Consider the following 24,757-nt stretch of genomic DNA (forward strand, 5'->3'; position numbering starts at 1 on the left):
CTAAGATCAGTAGTTATATCAGCCATCTCAAGCCTTTAGTGATCATATTTTGCTGAGATTGACTAGGAGAGAGCCCTCTCCCGACCTAGTAGGGCTAGCTACTAGGTTAAGCGTGGTTTGATGTTGGCCCTGGATCCTACCTTTCTCAACCTAAGGTAGATTTAGGCCCTAACACCCCCCTACTAAAATTGTTGCTCATCTTTTGAGAAACCTACTCAACTTCCTTGCTCTATTGTTCTTCATGTATGCCTCTAATAAATTTTCTAACATGCCATACTAATGTGGATGTAGCTTCCCCTGTTAGATGGAAGCCTACATGCTCTTCAATTATTTCCTTTGCTTTTGGATTAGCCTGTATTTTTTTTTAATTTCCCTTTGATTCCTCCCCCTTAAATAGTAGCTTTTTATTTTTCTAAATCCTCCTCCCATGGCTTCAATAAAATTTTATCAAAGTGGAACAATGAGCTTCTCTTTTCTACTACAGGGTTCTAGCAATTTCTATGCAATCGGGGTTATTGAGGCATGAATAAAATGGACAGTATTTTTATGATGCTTAGGAGAGGGAAAGACTCATAATGTAGCTCAATGCAATTTCATTCCATCCTCTTATCATGCCCATCTCAAAAATACCCATACTTTACTTTTCTTCCTTCCCAAAATTACAATAGATACAAATACATTATATGCTTCTAAAAATTTGAAAGAGTTTTTCAAGTCCTCTCATCAAAAAGTGGTCAAGTCCTTCATTGATGTTTCCCTTCAATTCCTAACATTTGGATGGAAATAATGCTCAAAATCGGGATTCTTATAGCTCCCTAGAACTTTCTTGTAGCACACTATGATTCTCCTGTAGCACCCTGTAAATCTCTTGTAGCAGTGATCTACAAATCGTGTAGATTTCTTGTGCAGTGGAGGCTATTGTAGCAGAAGAAATTTTTGACAGTCTTGTTTCAAAGTTGAGGAAAGAAAACATACAACATGCCCCCCTACCCTATTCAACACACCATGTTCATCTAATCCAACTGTTTTTCTTACTGGAATTCACACTATAAATTTCTAGAGTGTTTTTCTTGATGAATAAGATGTTCTTGGAATACTTATGCCAAATGTTGGAGAGGAGGAATTTCTACTTACATTTCCTCTAAATATTTCCTTGTGTCTCAAGGCTTTGATGGTTGTATTGGGTGAAATTGACTTTCCTGTAGCACTATGTCAGCTTCTTGTATCAACCTGTAGGATCCTGTAGCAGCTTGTCTATATCCTGTAACAACACCTGTAAGTTGTTAGTATGCATGCCAAGAGGTGGTCTAGGTGATGATGGTAAATTACTTGAAAAATATACATTAGAAATTTTTGAAACGTTTTGAGAATGTTACCATCATCCTTATGCATCTCCCCATAAAATAGCTTGGCCAATGGATGCATGGTTTTCGAGATATGGTTAAGATAATTTTTTCCTAGTGTTTTTTTCAATTCTATAATATCTTGTAGCATCACATAACTTTCCTGTAGCAGTTATAGGATAGAAATAAAAATGAATGGAAAGGCTTGGGAATGATGGGTGAAGGTTGGAAATGGATGAGTGTGATGGATTGACATGGCCTTGAGGTTGTTGGAGCATCTCGACAAAGGAGGTGAAAGCTCAAGGTTGACTGTTTTTTACTTCCTACATGCCTCGCTACTCTTTTTTTTTTTGTGGTGATGACCTATTTCTTTTCCTTAGGTAGGAGGGGGAGTACTTGCATGCAAACAATTAGATGTAATTGGGACAAAAAAAAAAAAATCATTTTTCTTTAAGCCTACTGCCTGCCTCAGTGAGGTTTTCAACCAGAAGGTTTGCCTAGGTGCCTCTAAAGAGGCTTTCACCCAAGATCCCTTTTTTTCAACTCACTAATCACCTCACAGAGGTTTTCAACTAGTGAGCTGATCTCAGACACCTCAAAGGAGGTTTTCACCCGATATCTTTATTTTTTTCTCTCTTTTTTAAGCATAGGAATACTTCCAATGGAGCCATGTACGTACCACAAAGACAAATACACTCATATTCAAGTTTGAAATATGTGTTTTGAGATATACTAACATGAGAGAGACCAGCTATTTTGAATGATATGAGATCAATAATTGTTGAAGAATAGTGTGTTGTTGCAACTTAATGATTGTCTGGAACCAAATTTCAATATATTTGTGATGCCCTTGGTTCACTTTCTCATTTGGATCACTTTTGTGTCCTCTTCTACCATGACATTCAAATCTTCTTCTTTTTGTTGATTATTCTCTTGAACACATAGAGGATCTAATGGTAAGCATAATGGAACTTTCTCAACCTTTGATTATAATGTCTGCTCTCCATCAAATGCAGTCCATGATTCTTTGGTCTCCTCATTTGAATCTTCTTTTCCTAGATGTTGTCCTTCAATGACATCAAGAGAATCTATTTTTTGCAATACTCCTCCTGGTCTAAGATGAATGCCATTTAGACCAAGAGGAGTTGTTTGGAAGTGTTGTACCTAAACATTGTAAGTGGGTTGAGCTACTTTATTGTTTGGGTTCGGAAATGGTTGTACAAGTAGTTGAGTGGGAATGGATCTTTGAGATGGATGTGGTTGAGGCTGTGGTTGTGGTGGAGGTGGATGGTATGGATAACATGGAGTTGGGTATGGTGGATATTGAGGAAAATATTATGGATATTGTGGATTTCTTCTATAAGGTCCTTGCCAACCTTGTTTCCAAGATTAGTTTTAGGAATGAGATGGCCAAGGTTTCCAAGGAAAGGGTGTTTCCCAATTACTTTGAGATTCTTCTGTGTAACCTTGAAATTTTGAATTAGGATCTTGCACCATACCGGGTTGAATAGGCTTCCATGGCCTTCTTGGAGCTACATGACGGAGTTGCTTTGGTGTTTGATTTTCTCCATGTCCTCCTAGTAAACTTCCTTCAACTCTAGTAATGATGGGTAGTATTTAGTAGCATGTGATTTTGCATAGGTAAACAAATTTTAGCATCCTCTTTTTGCTCATTTTTTACTCTTGACATATCTACTTGTTCACTTAAAATGCTAAGAATTCTAGTTTTAAAGTTATCTAGCAAACTACCAAGTTCAACTTCACTTACCAATCTTAGTGCTAATTTATTTATTCGTTCCCTTCCTCTTGATATGCACTTGCATATTTCAAAAATTTCTTCAAATGATAATTTGAATACATCACCTCTACTAATTAGATTAAGGAGATCAATCCACTCATCCCTAATTGTTCTAAGTAATAGGGTTTTTAGTGTGTCAAATCCTAAATGATGTAATTTTGTCCTCTTAACGTTATACATGAATCTCTCTATTAGATCCTCAAGGATCTCATTTTATTTTTGAGACATTCTAAATATTTCCTCTTTAAGATCTTGATATTTATATTTTTCTAGATATATCCTTCGCATATCATTCCATGATCTTGTTGAATTAATCCCTAAACTCATGAACCATTTAAGAGCTCTATCCTTCAATATTGCCGGAAACAATCTCAATATTTGAGTGTTAATAAGTAACCATTAGATCTACTAAGTATTTCAATTCAAAGAGAAAGGTTTTTGGATCTTCTAACTTCATACCATGGAAGTGTTGGCATTAATGTTTCTGGTATGGCTATATGTTACAGATGTTGTACTTGATGGCAACACCCGTGGCAAGGCTCTCAATTTGTTGAAAATTAAGAAGTACGCAGGAAAACAGTTCAAAAGATGCGTACCCGCAGGTACACCGTGAAGGGTCCGTGGCCAGACTCGCAGGTCAACCGTTTAGGAGGTGCGTACCCCCAGTGCACTCACTTCAAGGCAGAGAAAATCACACGAGGGGTTTCTTATGTTTAACCCTTGGTATTTAGCCGATGGTATTTGTGTTATTATGGTTTTGGCTCGTGGTATTGATCCATGATTTTAGGAGGAGCTTGCCTATATAAAGCAAAGGAGATCACTTGGCTAAGTATCTTTTGCAATTGAATATCTTAAGATCTGAAATATTGGGTTATGGTCTTAAAAGCTTGATCTATATGTAAGAGAAGTTGAAAGCGAATCTGTGAAGGGTGATCTCTCGAGCGCATGATCAGATCTGAGCATCTGACTAACTGTGCCACACTGGTAGACTGCCAATTCGGCCCTAATCAGAAGTACGCAGGTGTTTTTACGGTACAGGTGCGTGGGTACGCAGAGCAGAAACAGGAGATCTGCGTGGGTACGCAGAGCAGAAACAGGAGATCTGCGTGGGTACGCAGAGCAGAAACAGGAGAGCTGCGTAGGTACGCAGAGCAGAAGAAGGTTCAGGTGCGTACGCACAGTAAAAGTACGCGGCGTGATAGTGTCTTTGGGTGCGTACCTGCAGTGACAGTACGCGGTGCGATAGTGTCTCTGGGTGCGTACCTGCAGTAACAGTATGCAGTGCGGTTGAAGAAACAATGCGTGGACACGTAGTGCGGCAGAAGGGTCTCTGCGGGTATACGCAAGGGAGCAGAAGGTGAAGTGCGTACGCACGCAGACCAGAGAAATAAAAACTGCGTATCTGTCTTAAGACATTTTGTTTGGCTGTATTTTTCTGTTGATAAGGTGTTCTGGGTTTGGTTCTATTATTGTTGATCCGGTTACTACAGTTGACTGGGTGATTTTATTATACTTGATGATCATTTGATGTTTATGGATCCAGTTTGAAATTTATGAAAAGTGGTCCTTGTAAGAAAAGAAGTAGGGGGTTGTAGCTCCCTTCCAGGAGAGACTGGAAAACAAGAGAGAGTTGTAGCTCTCTACAGGTTGCAGCCTGCGTACTGGTAAAGGACTGCACCAGTACAAAACCATTGTAAAAAGAGTTTCTAATTTGAAAGAAGATAGAGACATATTGCAGCAGGTGGTTTTTACCCACATTGGGTTTCCACCTTATATCTGGTGTTCTTTGGTGTGACTATCTGCTTTTCTTGTTCATGCTCATTATTTTATGGTACTGATATGCAAAATAATTTAAAGCATAATTAGAAGAAGATTTGTTAAAAGTACTTGATAATACTGATTCACCCCCCCTCTCAGTATTATTTCCAACAATTGGTATCAGAGCAGGTTCTTCGGAGAAGCTTGATCGCTTGAAGGAAGATCGTTCATCATGAGCAACTACGAGAGGAAAGCATCAATCAAGCCACCAATTTTTGATGGGACAAACTTCAATTATTGGAAGGTAAGAGTTACTGCCTATCTTCAATCTCTTGGTACAGAAGTTTGGGATATCATAAATACAGGCTACGCTTTTCCTTCAGCTACTCCTACAGATGCGGCCGAAAAGAAGAAATATGAAACAAATGCTAAAGCAGTCAATACTTTGCTGGGATGCTTATCTCAAACAGAATTCGTAAAGGTTATGCAATATAAATCCGCAAAAGAAATATGGGACAAGATTGTCTTGAGCTACGAAGGAGATGAACAGGTAAAGCGTGCTAAACTTCAAACCCTCATGATTTAGTATGAGAATCTCAGCATGTATAATGATGAAAGTGTGGCTAACTATTTTCTTCGGGTAGATGAGATTGTTAATTGTATGAAAAATTTGGGTGAAGAAATAAAAGAGGCTATTGTGGTTGAAAAAGTTCTAAGATCATTGTCCCCCAAGTTTGAATCTAAAGTATCTGCAATAGAAGAAAAGGAAAACCTACGAGTTCTTACTATGTCTCAGCTTCACGGAATTCTAACTGCTTATGAAATGAGAAAGGGAGGTCCTTCAGACAGAAGAGAAGCTGCTTTCAAGGCTTCAGGCAAAGGAGATTATTATGAAGCAAGTCACGTCCCAGAAGAAGAAGAAGAAGAATCAAATTTTGTCAGAAATCTTCAAAGGGGTTCTGGAAGGTTCAGAGGTAAGTTACCTTTTAAATGCTTTGCTTGTGGAAGAGTAGGTCATTATGCGGCAAAATGTCCTTATAAGGATAAAGGAAAGGAACCTGCTAGATGGAACAAGAAACAGAGTGCAAATAAGAAAAGCTACTACACTCATGAAGATAGTGATGGTCTATCAAACAGTGATGAAGATGAATGAGGTAATGAATATAAATTGTTAATGGCATTTGAAGATGATGATTATATGGATGCTATAGATGTGGATAACCTTTATGAAGAAATTACTAGACTCAAGAGATGTATAGAAGAAAAGAATATGATCATTGATACTCTACAATTTCAAATTGATGAAAAGGAAAAACATCTTGAAAAATTAGAAGGTGAAATTGTTGGTCTTAGAAAAGAGATTGAGAAAACAAAAGTTATTAATCTTAAGTTTGTCAAAGGATCTGAAACTTTGGATGAGATTATCAATGTGCAGCGGTCTCCACTAAACAAGACAGGTCTGGGCTATAATAGAGAAACTTCTCAAGCATCCACCTCAAAAAGTTATCTTGATGCAGCAAGAAGAAATGAGCAAAAGCACAATGAAGACCATCAGGTAAAGCAGGGATGAATTGCAAACAGAGACTATCAGGGGCAATCCGTCTTAAGGGTGAACAAAAGCTACAACCAGCCACAAGTAAAATCTTCTCAATTTGGTTCAAGAATGGATGACAATAGAAATTCCAATCATTTGGCTGGTAGATTTGATAACCGCAGAAATTTCTTCAATGGACAATGATTTTCTTGCCATAACTTTGGCCACAAAGCAGCTCAATGTGTTGCATATAAAACGATCATGACGAGAGAAGCTCAAAAACAAAGAAGTATGACCGGGATTACAAAAAGGACCTATAACAACTTTTCGGTTCTTGAAAATGAAGTTGAATGTTCTATTTGCAATAACTTTGGTCATGAAGATTCTGAATGCAGGAGCAGGTTTCAGCAGAAAAAGGAACAAGCCTCAAGCACCAAAACATGGAGAATAAAGGAACCACAAACAGAAAGATGTGGGATAGCATTTTATGCAGAGGGACAGGAAAATCTATGGTACATTGACAGTGGATGTTCAAAGCATATGACAGGTGATAAAGAAAAACTGGAGTCATATTCTGCTCTAGAAAAGGGAAAGAAAGTTTCTTTTGGAAATGATACTCCTGCAACTATAAAAGGAAAAGGCATTGCTCAGTTAAAAGAAAAGGTCAAGGCTGGAAATGTTTTGTATGTAGATGGATTGAAGCATAATCTTCTAAGTGTCAGCCAGATGTGTGATCAAAGAACCGAGGTGATATTCAGATCAAATGGATGTCTTGTTCGTGATCTTGATACAGGTAAGACAGTGATCAAAGGTAAAAGAACTCCAAATAATATGTACATATTTGAAGAAGGACAACAACAATGCTATCTGAGCAAGGATGATGAGCACTGGTTATGGCATCGGAGATTGGGGCATCTAAGCTTTTCACAAATAAGGAAAGCATGCAAATATCAAGCAGTTCGCGATCTTCCAGATATCAAAATTCCTGACAACACCATATGCAAATCATGTCAGTTTGGAAAAAAAACCAGAACTAACTTTCCAGAGAAGGAAGGATCAGCTAGCATGCCTCTTGAGCTAGTACATACAGATACATGCGGTCCATTCAGGAAAAGAACACCTCGAGGAGAAGAATACTTGATATTATTCATTGACGATTTCTCCAGGTTTGTCTGGTTAGGACTTATGAAGCACAAAGATGAAGCATTTGAAAAATTCAAATCTTTCAAAGCCTTGGTTGAAAATGAATCAGGTCACAAAATTAAGTGCCTCAGATCCGACAGAGGTGGGGAGTTTACCTCAAATGAATTTTTCGATTTCTGTGAAGAACATGGGATAAGAAGAGAATTCTCTACAGCCAGAACTCCTCAGCAAAATGGAGTTGTGGAAAGAATGAACAGAACAGTCCAACAAATGGCTCATGCTATGCTTGATGAGTCAGGAACTCCCGCAACTTTCTAGGGTGAAGCTGCACATGCTGCGGTTGTTATTCTCAACAAGACAAATGTTCGGGTGAACAGCACTCAAACTCCTCATGAGCTCTGGAGTGGTAAGACTCCTTCGGTAAAGCACTTCAAAATCTTTGGGAGCAAATGCTATATCAAGAATACTAATGAACAGCTTGGCAAACTTGAACCTAGAGCAGATGAAGGCATTCTGCTTGGTTACTCTCCACATAGAAAAGCATACAAATGCTACAATAAAAGACTTGGCAGAATTGTTGACAGCATTGATGTAGTGGTTGATGAGAAGGGATACATTCCTAGGCAAGTACATCATGAAGACATCGAAGAAGATGAAGGCTACCCTCAACGACAGAATGATGAAGAAGAAGAACCTCAAGAAGAACCTCAAGAAGAATCAGAGGAGCAGACAAGAATAGAAGAAAAGACTCCATCCAGATATGTTCAGAAAAATCATCAAGAATCTCAGATTATGGGGCAGAAAGAAGCAGGTGTACAAACAAGAAGAACAGTTGCAGAAGCTTCAAGCTATTTGGCATTACTCTCCTCTACTGAACCACAAAATGTGAAAGAGGCATGCAAAGATGAATGTTGGGTGAAAGCAATGGATGAAGAACTTGAGCAGATCGAAAAGAACAACACTTGGGAGCTGATTCCTAGACCAAAGGATAAGAATGTTATCAGAACAAAATGGGTCTTCAAAAATAAATTGAATGAAAATGGAGAAGTAATTAGAAACAAGGCCAGACTTGTTTGTAAAGGGTATGTGCAGCAAGAATGAATAGACTTTGAAGAAACCTTTTCTCCTGTTGCAAGACTTGAGGCCATCTGAATGTTCCTTGCTCTCTCAAGTTTTCAAAACTTCAAAGTATTTCAAATATACGTGAAATCAGCCTTTCTGAATGGAGACTTGGAAGAAGAAGTATACATTGAGCAGCTAGATGGGTTCATTCTTGGAAATGATCCAAATCTTGTATGCAGATTGAAAAAGGCTCTCTATGGTCTCAAACAAGCTCTAAGGGCTTGGTACTATCGTTTGAACAAATATCTTCATCAACAAGGTTTTTCAAAAGGATCAGCAGATAGCAATATTTATATAAAAATTGAAAATGACAAATTGCTAATACTTGTTGTGTATGTAGATGACATTATTTTTGGCAGCAATGAAGAAGCTATGAGTCAAAGCTTTGCCTTGGTCATGCAGAAAGAATTTGAAATGTCCTTGCTGGGAGAACTGACATATTTCCTTGGTTTGCAAATCCAACAAAAAGAAGGAGGAATCTTTTTATCTCAAACCAAGTATCTCAAACAGATTTTGCAGAAATATGGCATGGAAGATGCAAAACCAGTATGTACACCCATGGTCACAGGATGTAGCCTCAGTGCAAATGATGAATCTGCAGCAGTACATCAACCAACCTACAGATCTATGATTGGAAGTTTACTTTATTTAACAGGTACCCGACCGGACATCATGCATGCAGTTGGAATAGTTGGAAGATTTCAGGCAAATCCGAAGGAGACTCATCTTCAGGCAGTGAAGAGAATTTTCAAATATCTTCAAGGGACTCAAAATTATGGCTTATGGTATCCCAGAGATACAGATCTCACACTTCATGCTTATACAGATGCAGATTGGGCTAGAAGCGTGGATGACAGGAAAAGCACAAGTGGTGGTGTGTTCTTTATGGGTCCCAGATTGGTATCTTGGTTCAGCAAGAAACAGAGTTCGATTGCCTTGTCTACAGCTGAAGCAGAATATGTTGCTGCTGCATCTTGTTGCACTCAACTCCTTTGGATGATGCAGACTTTGCAGGATTTTCAAATCACTTGTACACCACCTATCCCCATCTTATGTGATAACACAAGTGCAATCAGCATCTCAAAGAATCATGTCATGCATTCAAAAACCAAGCACATACCAATCAAGTATCATTTTCTTCGGGAACAAGTGCTTGAACAGAAGGTCAAGTTGGAGTATGTTCCTTCTAAGGAACAAGTTGCTGATATACTCACCAAACCATTGCCCAGGGACACTTTTGAATACCTCAGGCAAAAGCTAGGGCTTATTGATGCATCATCTTATTGTTGAAACTCTTCTGGTTGATGGTTGTACTGGGTGGCTGATTGGTTGAAGATTGATGGCACAGGTTCAGGGGGAGCATATAATGCATTGTTGGCATTATGGAGGATGTACAGAAGGAGATCATGGAAGTAGCTGCAATATGTCTCTATCTCTTTCATGGTGGATTATGGTTCTTCGTTGCAGATCTGGTTCATGTTCTTAGGGGGAGCATGTTCTTAGGGGGAGCATAACCCTTTGCCCTTGATGTCAAAGGGGGAGAATGACGCTGAAGTTTTTGAGGTTGCCATCAAATCCAAAGGGGAAGATTGTTGGCATTAATGTTTATGGTATGGCTATATGTTACAGATGTTGTACTTGATGGCAACACCCGTGGCAAGGCTCTCAATTTGTTGAAAATTAAGAAGTACGCAGGAAAACAGTTCAGGAGATGCGTACCCGCAGGTACACCGTGAAGGGTCCGTGGCCAGACTCGCAGGTCAGCCGTTCAGGAGGTGCGTACCCCCAGTGCACTCACTTCAAGGCAGGGAAAAGCACACGAGGGGTTTCTTATGTTTAACCCTTGGTATTTAGCCGACGGTATTTGTGTTATTATGGTTTTGGCTCATGGTATTGATCCATGATTTTAGGAGGAGCTTGCCTATATAAAGCAAAGGAGATCACTTGGCTAAGTATCTTTTGCAATTGAATATCTTAAGATCTGAAATATTGGGTTATGGTCTTAAAAGCTTGATCTATATGTAAGAGAAGTTGAAAGCGAATCTGTGAAGGGTGATCTCTCGAGCGCATGATCAGATCTGAACATCTGACTAACTGTGCCACACTAGTAGACTGCCGATTCGGCCCTAATCAGAAGTACGCAGGTGTTTTTACGGTACAGGTGCGTGGGTACGCAGAGCAGAAACAGGAGATCTGCGTGGGTACGCAGAGCAGAAACAGGAGAACTGCGTAGGTACGCAGAGCAAAAGAAGGTTCAGGTGCGTACGCAAAGTAAAAGTACGCGGCGCGATAGTGTCTCTGGGTGCATACCTGCAGTAACAGTACGCGGCGTGATAGTGTCTCTGGGTGCGTACCTGCAGTAACAGTACGCAGTGCGGTTGAAGAAACAGTGCGTGGACACGCAGTGCGGCAGAAGGGTCTCTGCGGGTATACGCAAGGGAGCAGAAGGTGAAGTGCGTACGCACGCAGACTAGAGAAAGAAAAACTTCGTATCTGTCTTAAGACATTTTGTTTGGCTGTATTTTTCTGTTGATAAGGTGTTCTGGGTTTGGTTCTATTATTGTTGATCTGGTTACTACAGTTGACTAGGTGATTTTATTATACTTGATGATCATTTGATGTTTATGGATCCAGTTTGAAATTTATGAAAATTGGTCCTTGTAAGAAAAGAAGTAGGGGGTTGTAGCTCCCTTCCAGGAGAGACTGGAAAACAAGAGAGAGTTGTAGCTCTCTGCAGGTTGCAGCCTGCGTACTGGTAAAGGACTGCACCAGTACAAAACCATTGTAAAAAGAGTTTCTAATTTGAAAGAAGATAGAGACATATTGCAGCAGGTGGTTTTTACCCACATTGGGTTTCCACCTTATATCTGGTGTTCTTTGGTGTGACTATCTGCTTTTCTTGTTCATGCTCATTATTTTATGGTACTGATATGCAAAATAATTTAAAGCATAATTAGAAGAAGATTTGTTAAAAGTACTTGATAATACTGATTCACCCCCCCTCTCAGTATTATTTCCAACAGGAAGCTGGGAAGAAACGATGGAGGGATGTTCTTCATATGAACATTGACAATTGTTAATTTTAGGCAAAAATGGTATGTTCTATGCTTTTAGAGCAATTTTACTTCAATTTATTTATTAGCCCAGTATCAATATTCACATTAGCAATCACATCAACATGATAATAAAATGCAGATAGAACATAAACATAAATAGTAGAAGACAAGCCAAGACAAGAGGACACAAGATATGGCACCAGCTAGGGACAAACCCCAATGTGGGGAAACCCTTGATCAAATATTCTCTTAGTCTTCAATAGTTCGGCAAAGAGAGATAGTACAATTTACAAATCTGATTATTTATAACAATAGCAAAAGAGCCCTAACCAGAAAAGTCAATGTTGGTCAACAAGGCAGATTTCACCCTCAGCAAATTGGTCAACTTCAGTCAACTTCGGCCTCCAAACAGCAAGATAAAACAACCCTCAAAATAGTCAAATTCAGCCTAGTCAAAGTTTGGTTAAATAGCCCACCGGAGGTCATCCCTAGCTACAGTTAACGCTGGTCAACAGTCAATGTTTAGCCTCGATTTTTGTGCTTAGAAATGTGGCCTGCCCAAACAGAGATAGACCTCACAAAAACGCAGTCAAAGGCGGTCAACTCATACTAGTCCACGCTTGGTCAAACTATCCAGAAATTCAGTCTCCCGAAATTTTGGCCTCCTGAAATTTCAACCTCCTGAAATTTTGCTCTCCTGAAATTTCGAACATGTGGAGAGAGAGAGGCCCTGAAATTCATACCCAATCAATGAGGAGAGAGAGAGGCCCCAAAATTCGTACCCAATCAATGAGGAGAGAGAGAGAAAAGTGTGAAGATGAGTGTGTCCAAATGAGGTTAAGTCACCTTCTATTTATATGCAATGTTCAGGATGAATAGACATGGTTGTTGGGCTTCTGAGCCTACATAAGTTTGTTGACCGATCTTGAAAATTTGATCATAATCAAATAAATTCATAACTTCATTTGTACATGTCATAATCGGATGATCTTTAGATCAATCATACATCTCTCAGAGAGAGGAATCCAAGAAAAATATCAGCTATCATAAATAAGATGACCCAGGTGGAGTTTGGCCCTAGTTTCCAATTTTAACAATATTAGTATCTTGAATGGGAAATCCAAGAGGATCTTCCTCATCATCTCCATCCTTTTTTTCTACCTTTTTTGCCACCACCTATTCTTATACTTGCAAAAGTGGATGGTGATGTGGTTCTTACTGCACCACGTGATCAAATTGGGGGGGTTTTGGTGTTGGAGAAGTAATTTTTTGTTTTTATAATTTTTTGAATTAGAATGCTAATGCAATGCAATCTTTTGTTTTTGAAATGAAATATGTCTATTGCAAAAAAAAAAATGTTCTTTCAAAAAGTAAAAGAAATGAATCAACTAGGGAAGAAAACAATGCATACTTTAACAACTCCTTAGCAACAGTGCCAAAAATTAATGAGCCCTAGTATTGCAACAACAATGTTGCAACTCCCAAGGCTATCAACTTTAATTTATCAACCAGGGGTTTGTAAAAACTTAAGAGGTGACATCACTATTTGTGCAGCATGCAATGTGTCTTTCTTACGTTGCTATGATGCAATGAAATGAATTGAGTTGTGCAGGGACCATTCTATAAACTCACAGAAGGTAATCTACTAAATTTGACTTTGCAAGGAAGGAAATGTATTAAATTTTAAGGTATTTTCTATGCTTACAATAATTCCTTCAATATCTTATTAGCCCAATAACAACTTTACTTTAGATTCAAATAAGAATCACATTAAAAATTCAGTAGCATTCACTTTAGATCATCACTGAAAGTAATTGTAGATAGAACCTAAACAATAAGTACAAGAAGATATGAGATGATAAGCGAATTGTGTAAAATGAAAAATTTCAAGTGAATCTTATACTTAATATACCTAAGAGACATGTCTCTTTGTAAATTGGATCATGTACCTTTGTAAATTAAATTCTAGTAAGTTTGCACAATTACATTTTTACCGATATTTGTTCAAGTGTTGAAGAAATCGTAAATAGTGGTGTGCAGTGACTTATGGTAAATATATTATTTGCATGAGTGTGAGTTATTTTCAACGAATGGTCATGTCCTTAGATATATAACTATTCAACACTAATTATTAATTAAGTATTCATTATTTAGTATTGTTCGATATATATATATATATATATATATATATATATATATATATATATATATATATATATATATAGCCCAATAAGAAAGGATTGAAAGAAGGTCACAAGACCATGCCACTCTTGCCAAAATGATAGAGACAAGTCCTCATGTCCATGGATAGAACCCTTACCAAGATTTATCCTTAGTGATCAAGCTATTGAACATCATGCATCCTAGTCATAGGGAATATAGTAGAGCCTGGCGCATCCTTCAGTAGTACTAATTAACCTAACCACTTTTCCCAACTTATTAGCCAAATTAGAGGTACTTCTCAATTGTCTCAGACTACAAGGGTAGGATGTATGTTGGGGTTTCCACAGGGGAAGGTGAACCACTCACCCTGTTTTCATATAGTTTACTACATAGGGGAAGGTGAACCACCCACCCTATGCTCACATGTTGGGATATGTACTTCATAGGGCAAGTTGAACCACTCACCTTGTGCTCATATACCTCTAAGAAGTACCCTAGGCCCCCAGGAGCTCTCAGAGATCAATGTCCAACACAATTGGGACCCTCATGGGAGGGTCTTTCCATGACTCCAAGTATCTCTTTGAGGGCTAAGAACATGGTCTTTCCAAAAGGATTTGTGAGGATTTCAACAACTTGTTCATTCGACATGATGTGTTGGAGGCTTATTGTTCCTCGTTGTACCATATCTCAGATAAAATGATACCTAATATCAATATGCTTGAATCAGTGGTGGAACATGAAATACTATGAAAGGTGAATCCCACTTTTATTATCACAATAAATTATGGTGGTATCCAACACATCCTCAAATAGCTCACTAAAGAGCTTCCTCAACTAAATGGCTTCACAACAAGTTGTACTAGCTGCAATATATTCAGCCTCAACAGTGCTTAGTGCAACATACTTTTGTTTTCAGCTCATCCATGAGATGGAAGCAAATCCCAAAGAGAAATAACATCCAGATGTGATTTTTCTATCCACTGCATTGCCAACCCAATCGACATTAGTATATTTGTGTAATCTTAGATCCCTAGTAGTGTACCTCAGTCCATGGTTGATAGTACCATGAAGATATCTTAGAATATTCTTTGCAACAACCCAATGCATATGATGAGGCTCAACCATAAATTGACTCAATGTATTAACAACAAAGCATATGTCTAATCGTGTGTTCACCAAGAACATCAATGCTCCCACAAGTTGTCTATATTTGGTAGGATTTTCCAAAATCGGACCAACAACACTTCCACATAGCTTCTTGAAATTTAGTTCCATCGGTGTAGTCACAAACTTGCAGTCCACCATGCCACATCTTTCTAACAAATTCACAATATATTTTCCTTGAGAAAGGAAAATCTCACCTGGATTTTTCCAGACCTCCAAGCCTAGGAAGTAATGCATCAATCCAAGGTCCTTCATCTTGAATTTATAGTCAACTCCCTCTTACATTGATAAATGAGAGGGTTTGCACTAGTGAGAAATAGATCATCGACATATAAGACCGAAATAAGTGGCATGTCCTTTTCAACCTTGAAGTATAAGTTTGGATCAACATCGCTCCTTGTAAACCCCATATTCATGATATAGTTATCAATCCCCTCATAGCTTGCTTTATCCCATAGAGGGCTTTCTTCAATCTGCATACATGAGTTTTTCTATCTTTCTCCTCAAATCCCTGAGGTTGTTCCAAGTAGACTTCTTAAGTGATCCATGTAAGAATGTGGTCTTGACATCCATTTGATGCATGCTCCATCCTTGATTTTCAGCAAGAGAAACTATGGATCGTATAGTGGTGTATCAGGTATCTGGAGCAAAAATATCATCATAGTCGATTACTTATTTTTGTGAGAAGCCATGAGCCACAAATCTTGCCTTGTATTTCTCAGCACTTCCATTAGCTCCATGTTTAATCTTGCAGATCCATTTCTAAGTGACTACAGACTTGTCCTTGGGTTTAGGCACCACTTCCCAAACATTGTTCTTCATGATTGAGTCATATTCCAAATCCATAGCATCTTTCCATACCTGGTGCTTTATAGCTTCTTTGAAAGTGTAAGGTTTGGTTTGAAAGATAGTACTCATGGAAACCAAGTATCCTTGATACTTGTTAGGCTTCTTACTTTCTCAAAAATTCCCTCTTAGGGAAGCATGATTTTCTACATCTTGAAGCATATCTCAGAGTCATATCGGTCTTTTCTTTGAGATAGAGGGATCACAAGGAGGTGGGTCAAGTGGATCCATCGGGCCATCTATATCGGGAATAGGTTCATCTGTCAGAGGTTCTTCTTGACTTTTAGCAACATCATCATCCTTCCTTGTGATGGGTATATCCCTTACTTTCCGAGGGTAGAGTCTTCATCAAAGGTAACATCTCTACTTACTACTACATTTCTTTGACTAGGTACATACATTCAATATGCCTTTAAATCTTCACTATATCCAACAAATACACCTTTCTTCCTAGAGGCTTCCAACTTGTTCATTTTCTATTTTGGTACATGAAAATATACAAAACAACTAAAGATTCTAACATTTACAACATCAAGTTTCTTACCAGTGAAGATTTCTTCAGGTGTCTTGAAATCCAAACTTTGATGAGGACTCCTGTTTTGAACGTACACATCAGTGTTCACAACTTCTCCCCATAAACGCTTTGGTAGGGCTTGATCATGAATCATAGCATGGGTGGCTTCCATAATTGTATGATTCTTTCTCTTGGCAACTCCATTTTGTTGTGGGTTGTATGGAACGATGACCTCCCTCTTAATACCCACCTCTTTGCAAAATCCATTGAATTCATTTGATCATATTTGGTTCTATTACCAGTTCTCAATGTCTTGATATGCTTGCTTGTATGATTCTCCACCAATGCTTTGAAAGAATGAAGCCATTTAAATACTTCATCCTTCTTCTTCAAGAAATAAATCCAATTTTTGTGAGAGAAGTCATCCAAAAATATCACATAGTATAAGTATCCTCCCAATGAAGTCACAGACAAAGGACTAGCCATGTCAGAATGGATCAATTGAAGAATATCACTTGTCTTTCTCTCAATAGAAGAGAATGGTCCCTTTGTATGTTTTCCTGCTGCACAACCTTGAAAAGCTCCTTCATGATTCATATGAAATTCAGGCATCCCTATGACCATCTTCCTTACACTCGGTAAGGCTTTGTAATGTAAATGAGCAAATCTTCGGTGCCATAGATCACATTAAATAGAGGTGTCATTTGATAGAGCTCCCAAAGGACTTCCATCAACTTGATAAATACCATCAACCCTAAACCCAAGAGTAAAAGCATCTCTAGAGTTCTTATTCCATGCACATACCTTTACATTGGTGAAAGTTACCTTGAAACCTGTGTCCTCCATTGTAGAAATAGATACCAAATTCTTCTTCAAATTTAGCACATACAAAACATCTTGAAGATGTATGGTTTGACCATAGTTCAAGTGAAGAGTAACAATTTCAATTCATTTCACAGGGTAGCTAGAATTATCTCCAAGAATAATATTTAGATTAGTCTTCCTCTCAAATAAATTTAAGAGAACCTCCTTATATCCAATGAAATTCCTTAAGGGTCCACTATCAATTAACCACTGATTCAAGGTGTCTGAAGGAGTGGCAATAGATAAAGCAGAAATGAGATAATACTCATCTTATTTTTCAACAACATTATTTTCATCAAACCTGGCATTTATTTTCCTCTTGGGAGGTCGATTATTTCCTTCTCGTGTAGCAGGAGCATTCCATTTTTATTTGTAGTTAAACCTATTATTTCTTTGATTTTTGTTGTTGTCCCTTAGAGGATTCTCCTTGTGAGGACATTCTCTAGCATAGTGGCCAAACTTGTTGCAATCGAAGCATCTCCCTTTGTCTTTTCCTTTGAATCCCTTCTTAGATCCAAAACCAAGCCTTCTTGAATTTGATGGACCAACATCATTTCTCCTTTTAGCATGTGTAGAGAAAGCGATAGGTTCACTTCCATTAATAGACTTATCTCTCTCCATCATCCTTATTTCCTCTTGAGTGCATCTAGCCAAGAGCTCATCAAAACCAGGTATCCTGTCATTGTTGAGAATGGCGGTGACGAATGTTTCCCATGGCCTTGTAATACCTTCAAGTGCAATAAGGGTGAGTTTCTTGTTAGCAATAACTTCTCCAATAGATAAAAAATAATTCTTTACTTGAGTTATTCTCATGAAATATGCTTGTGTAGACTTACCTTTGTCCTTTTTGATATCCTTCAATTTGTTCTCGAGAAAGAGAATTTGATTCGCATTGTTGACTTTCAACATCCTTATAAACTTATCACATATATTCTTTGAAGTTCCTAGATCTAAAATATAAAAGATTAAATGGTTTTAAATGGATTCAAAAAATATTTTCTTAGCTTTGACCTCTCCTTTTCTATACTTTGTTCTAGTAGCAACATGTGCATTTGATGAAGGCTCCACAAATTTCCCTTGCACATAATCCAACACTTCATGTTCCTCCAAGGTCAAACCAAGAGTCATCTTCTAGGCATGATCATCTGATTTGTCATTGAGCTTATCCTCTATCTTGAAATAAGAGTGAGTAGCCATGGAGACTTGTTCCAACAGATCTTTTTCAACAACAACAACTATTCAACAATGATTATTTCTCTGTTTCCTTGGGCTTTTCTTCACCTGGGCTCTGATACCATGTTAAATTTTATGGTATGTTCTATGCTTGCAACAATTAATCTAATGTCTTATTAGCCCAATAATAACTTTACTTCAGATTCCAATAGCAAGCACATTAAAACTTCGGTAGCATTCACTTTAGATCATCATTGACAGTCATTGTAGATAGAACTTCAACAATAAGTATAAGAAGATATGAGATGATAAGTGAATTGTGTAAAATGAAAAAAATCAAGTGAATTTTATACTCAAGCTACCCAAGAGACATGTCTCTTTGTAAATTAGATCACATACCTTTGTAAATTAAATTCTAGTAAGTTTGCACATTTACATTTTTACCATATTCGTTAAAGTGTTGAAGAAGTTGTAAATAATGGTGGGCAGTAACTCCTAGTAAGTATATTTATTTACATGTTTTCCCTTATCCCATCTTTTACGCAAATAATTACTTAAATTATGATGGGTAGTAACTTATGGTAAATATGTTATTTATGTGAGTATGAGATATTTTCAATGAATGTTCATGTCCTTAGCGAAATGACTTTTCAAAAACTAATTATTAGTTAATTATTCATTATATATAAGCCTTCTAGGAAGGAGAATTAGTCCCTACTTGCATTGTTTAAAAAAATGATTGAAATAATGTTTGTCCTATTGCATAAGGAAACTCTAATCTATTTGTAGAAAAATAAATGCTAGAAAAGAAAATCCTAATTATGTTTTGTAGAAATTAAAAGAAGGGAATGTAAACCTAGATTGTTGCATGGAATCAAATGCAAGAAAGCAAAGCTATACTACTGCATTCAAAGTAAACTCTAATATATTTGCAAAAAAAGAAATGTTAGAAAAGGAAATCCTAATTATGTTTTGTAGAAATTAAACGAAAGGAATGTAAACCTAGACTAGTTTAATGGAATCAAATGCAAGAAAGCAAGGTTATACTGTTGCATTCAAAGTAAACTCTAATATGTTTGTAGAAAACATCAAGTGCTCAAAAGGAATCAATGCAAACTATTTATATGTTATTTAATTCATGATCAAAACAGTAAATCCTAATTGCAAATTTAAAGATACAATGAGGAAAAGATTATGTTCAAAAAGTATCTGTCTCTTCCAATTGGATTCGAAGGCTTGGGGAACGTTGCTAAGTGATGAAAAGTGAAAAATAGGCTTAAGAGGCAATTTTGGTCTAGTTTTGATCAATTCTACGAAGTGCTACAGGATTGCTACAAGATGTTACATGATTGCATTTAAAAACATTCTAAGGACTCTAAAAGTGATCTGAAGGTGTGGGAAGATGGTCGAAGGTTGTAGAAGAGTGTAGAGGACCTTTCCAAGCTTAGATCTACTCAGTAGCACATCTTGCACAAGGGAAAATTCAAACTAATGGTCCAGGTAACCAAATTTGCAGAATAATGAATTAGTAAGTTGATCTAAGCACCCAAATACCTAAGTTGATTAAGTGAAAATACTATGGGGTAATTTTTTTTATTAAGTTGGGTGTTTTCAGGCTTCAATCCAACTAGAATAAACTCGAAATAAGTTCATTAACATGTGCTAAAAATTTACGATAAATTTATTACTAAAACCAGAAATTTTAGAAAAAATGAACTAGTAAGCCAATCTAAGTAACTAAATGCCTAAGCTAATCAAGTGCGAATGTTATAGGATGAATTTTGTTATTAAGTATAATTTTTTTAGGACTCAATACATGTGGAAAAAACTCAAAAGATCTTCGTTAATATGTGCTAAAATTTAGCAAAAAAATACTACTAAGAAAACTAGGAACTAAGTAGAAAATGAAGAGAAATAAAAGAAATGGTACACAACAGGGCTCTGAGGCTCTTGGGATGGCCAAGCCCAAGGAGAATTAGAGTCCCATGAAGAAAACCAAGCTTTAGAAACTAAAAATGAAGTTGTCTTTCATGACTAAGAACAAATCAAGTACATCATTGTTGGAGGTGGAAGTAGAATTGTTGAATATCAAGTGTTCTTCATAAAAATGATGAAAAATTCTAACCCCTAGAGGCTAATTCAAATTGGTAATTATACACAATTATGGGGAATCAACCTCCTTGAAAGTAGGATTTATTCCCCCCAAAAATCCCTCAAATAGTGGATCTAGTCCCCAACAGCAGGAGTCTTCATTAAATGACAAGGAGCACATTCCTAAATTTTCTCAATCACTGGATCTCCAGAATCTGTTCAATAATTTTATAATATTTTGTTCATTTATTATCCAATCTTGGTACATCCTGTAGCGAAGAGAAAGTTCTTAGATTATCTAATTCTGAAAATCTTCATAATCTTCCTAATATTTTCACAATATTCTACAAAATAAATATTATTAGGCACATAATATGCAATTATCTCTAGACCTTCCTAATAAACATATTAAATCTAAAATAAAACATTATTAAGTGTAGAAGGAGAGATTGAATATAGCCTTTATGCGCCTAAGAAATGCTATATGGACCTTAATTTGTATCTAATTTGGAGGCCCATCAACAAGTATCATTTGGAATTGTGATTTGTGAAGAGGAAGACAACTTGTATCTGAAAAATAATTGTCATTGCAAATAATAGTATTTATCCATGTATTTTGGGATTAGAAATATTGGGGCAAACTTTTGACTCTGAATAAATCAAATGCCTCTTTCGAAAATTCCTTCTCTAACTTGTCCAATCAAGCAATCAATCATGTCCAACACACCTTTCACCACTTCAAAATTGTAGAAGAACTTCCCGCACCCTACAACAATGGCCATTAAACCATCGACCAAAAATGAAGCCTTGCGAATCGGAATATCCTCAATAAAAACACTTTGGATTTTGGGGTTCCTAACTAGACTTCGTACTTCATATGCTTATAAAGTTCGTCAACTTCTGATGAGATACTTTGAAACCATGGTAATATCTCAAAATATAAGAACATCATATCAACATCCCAAGAAGACTTAAGTTTAATATGGATATTAACAACAATCAGGTTGCACTCAATCTGTGAAGTAGGTTGTTAACATGTTTGTGTGTTACAACCTCAGGTTTCAACATCATCAAAGGATCAGCCACCAGAAAATTCATCGCATATTTCAAGCAAGGCATAACTTTTTCCTTTAAAAAGTGCAAAAGAAAACAATTATATCTGGTGATTCGCACTCTTATTAAGAGATCTCTTGACTTGATAGAGAATTTTGTGGCTTATCCATCTGAATTAAAGTCGAGAGACTTCGAATTCACTATTTTCTCTCCAAATAAGATGCTAATCATTATCTTTACATAACATGATTGTTTCAGCATGATGTCTACCTGATTTAAATGCCAGGATTCATATGGGTAAATTAATGGGACAAGGCTAAAGTACCAACAATGTCCTTTGCCAATTCATTCCTTGAGAAAAACTTGTGAGCAAAATCATGACCTATAACAAGACCTGGTAATAATTGTTTTGGTTCATGTTATAAACAGAGAGAGGAGATATTAAGGTGATTTTTCTATTAGGAAAATGCCTACAGAATAAGCAAAAACCACATTTTTACAAACCTTTGTACTATCTATCTCATATACTTATGGTGATAAGGAACCAATAACATTCTTTAAAGTTACCTAATCTTCAAATAAGTTATTTTATCTGGGTAAAGCGATGTTTTCATAAATGTGATTACTTTCCTTCTGTCTTGACAATTGGAAGGGCACCCTTATCATTGGCGTCTCACAAAATTCTCTCAATCAGACTCTTTAGCATGGACAATGATTTTGGATAAAGCAAGACAAGTATCTCTTTCACAAAACTTTGATGCCACAAATGCAGATTTCATTTGACTTGCAAAAGCCTTGACAAGGGCATCCTAAACTCAATTTCTCAACCTCGGGTCACCTTTATTTGTTGAAAACTTTTCAATGAAACCATTTCTAGGAATATCAACATCAAAAATTACTTGGTTCATCTTGACTCGAGGTATGGCTCTACCTTGTCTTCCTCCCTATGTATTCCCAAGTTGCCATGGACAATTTTCTTCAAAAAATGATTCAATGGACTTTTCTTCCATGAGAACTATATTTCACTTTCTATTGCCCCCTATAAACAAAGGATGGCAACACATTTAGCTGATTTAAGAATAGCTTCCACGAATTCATCTTTTCATGTGAATTCCTTCACTACTTCATACTATTGCAACTTATATTGTTCTTAACACCTTTGGTTAATACACAAAGGGTGTTAAAGGAATCGGTGTAATTATATAATTTATACTTTCATTGGTGTCTTTCTACTTCTCCACTTACAGCAATATCAAATCTCATGTCATGGATACAACTACAAGTTCATTTTCCATTTCTTCTTCCACCTTTGACATGCATGTATGCAATTCCAAAACCACCTACATGTCAACTACAAGCTCCTCTTCCTAATTTCTTGCTACTACATTTTCCTTTATTTCATCATCTTGTTCTTTGGGTATGTAGTGAATGACATGTTCTTCATTTGCTTCTCTACCTTTCTATCAATAAATTTTAATTTTAGCTCATAACAATCATCTCCCCTTTATCATTTGTTCATGCCACTAAGCAACCTTGGTACTTCATCGTGATTCCCTTTCTTCTTTTCTCTTGCAATCTCAAAGTTGTTATTTTCACTTGCACACTCGTATACAAATAAGTTGTCAAATAAAAGAAGGCTAGATTAACATAACTTCATCATTCATACCTGCAAGATGGGTAAAAACCATAATGAATATCGAGTAAGACAAATCAAAATAAGTTAAGCCATGTGAAACCAAAACCAGAGCAAGGCTAAAGATTTTGTAAAGTTTTTTGACTGCACCGGTTGTAAACCATAATGAATCTATGCAATACAAAATCATGATCAACCCTGGCCTTCGATGATAGCCAATAAAGTGATACAATAGGAAATATCCATTAAAACCTTGAAAAGATAAAAGGGGACCCAAAATTTAGGTGTACAGGCTAAAATTTTGGGCAGTGTTGTAGAAGCTACAACAAAACACCATAATCTTTTTTTAATATTCTTCACACACCTAGCTATTAATTTCCATATTTAATAACTTTGATTCCAATTCCTAATTATGCCCTGCCTATGACCAAACATCCAAGCCTAGCATTCTATATTAAAATTCATAATGCATAATAAATATATACATATAATGTATAATATCTATTATAATAACAAGAGCAAAATCATGTAGAATTTACACATAAATAGCCACATTAAATCATACATAAGAGTATAACACTTATATTTTATGAAAAATATATAGACATAGGATGTTCCTCCTATCCCCCCAAGTTTGGACTATAGCACTACAAGGGTGAACAAGCACTTTAAAACTCGACCCAACAATCCTAATAGTCACTCAAACAACCATCCCAACTCTAGCTCTCTTATCCTCTTCAACCCACACAATCCATGAGAGGATATGCTTCTCTACAAGATAGTTCCTTAGGATATCTTAGCTCGTCTAGGCCCACAATACAAGTTTCCAAGAGAATCTTAATTGATGGTCATATGGATATCTTAATGACAACTCCGTAATATATTCTTTTGCATATAAACTTTCCTTACAAGATTATGGTTCTCAAGTAAGGCACTCATACATGCCCCCATGCCTCTAGGTTTCACTCTACTTCAAGAAGATAGAATAATGAATAAGGAATAATGTCCTGTTGATGCCTCTAAAATAGTTGCATCAACATCAGGGAAAACCACTCGGTCCGGACCTTAGTGCAGCTCCTTTTCCGTTTGGTGTGGTGGCTCCAACTGGATATAATGGGACCAGTTTCCCAGTGATGTATGAGTTGATGGGTGATTGTTTTGTAATGTGTAACGAAGGTGATAAGTGTTTTATCCTACAATTCAAAAATATACAAATATAACTAATCTAACCCGGGTATCCTGTTAACAATACGATTTTTTATTATTTCTATTAGACAAATAATCATAAAGATGGCTTATTCGTAAAATAGAAAGATGCATTCATATAATGATTACTTTGTTTAAGAAGTTAAACAAAGTAATTATAAAAACATTATCGCATTCATCACAATATATATCACTGACATATATATCCAAATGATAACAATTCTAAAACCTTCAGAAATGATATGCTAAAGAATTGTTTGAAAAACATACATATATCAATAATAGTAAGTTTTAAG

This window comes from Pinus tabuliformis, chromosome X (assembly GCF_031772625.1).
Source record: "Pinus tabuliformis cultivar Carrire ecotype Pingquan chromosome X, CPIR1, whole genome shotgun sequence".
NCBI classification, from domain to species: domain Eukaryota; kingdom Viridiplantae; phylum Streptophyta; class Pinopsida; order Pinales; family Pinaceae; genus Pinus; species Pinus tabuliformis.